The sequence below is a fragment of the Penaeus monodon genome, chromosome 32, assembly GCF_015228065.2.
Source record: "Penaeus monodon isolate SGIC_2016 chromosome 32, NSTDA_Pmon_1, whole genome shotgun sequence".
Lineage (NCBI taxonomy): Eukaryota > Metazoa > Arthropoda > Malacostraca > Decapoda > Penaeidae > Penaeus > Penaeus monodon.
Window position 1 is genome coordinate 8,984,143 of NC_051417.1, and position 689 is coordinate 8,984,831.

Here is a 689-nt window from a genome sequence, read left to right on the forward strand (position 1 = left end):
ATCAATAAGTGAAGGTCAGGTCCGGAATAACCAGCGTCACTGCAGGGAGTGGTGCTTCCTCTTGCAATAACACTTAATATCTGCCCCTTTAAAATGCTGCAGTGACATTTTGACGTTCAAGATACCGATCCCTCCTGGATTGCTGTTATAGTAGTATTAAACGTTAATTAAAGATTTTGTCTTGCATTTTAAATATCTCGAGCAGAGGTTTAAAGGGAGTTTGATTATAAAGTACGGTAATAATGAAGAAATGTAAAAGAAAAAAATATGTAATAAGATTCATCAAAGGATACCTCAGTAAATGGATTAGTATGTTTATTTGAAACCATTACTAAAAACAAATTTTATGATACGTCCAACTGAAAGCCATTTGATGCATTTCCATTTAATTCGCTGTAAAGCAAGAAATCTCCAATGAGATTGCTCGCCAAAACCTAGCTCTCCAAGACTGGACTGATAGCAAGATAACATTTTAAAAAGTCTGCTTTTTTGCTATTTAAATTTTTTGTTATGCTTTTTTTCTTCTGCAGCAGATCTCACTTCTAGCACTGATAACAATATGTTACAACTACGAGGTCTGAAGTGCCACTATTCTTCACCTTAAAAAAGTGCCAGATTGAGTGGCGGAAATTCCGTATAACACATCAATATGATGTGTTATACGTAAAAGGTTGTTAGACGTTCTACTT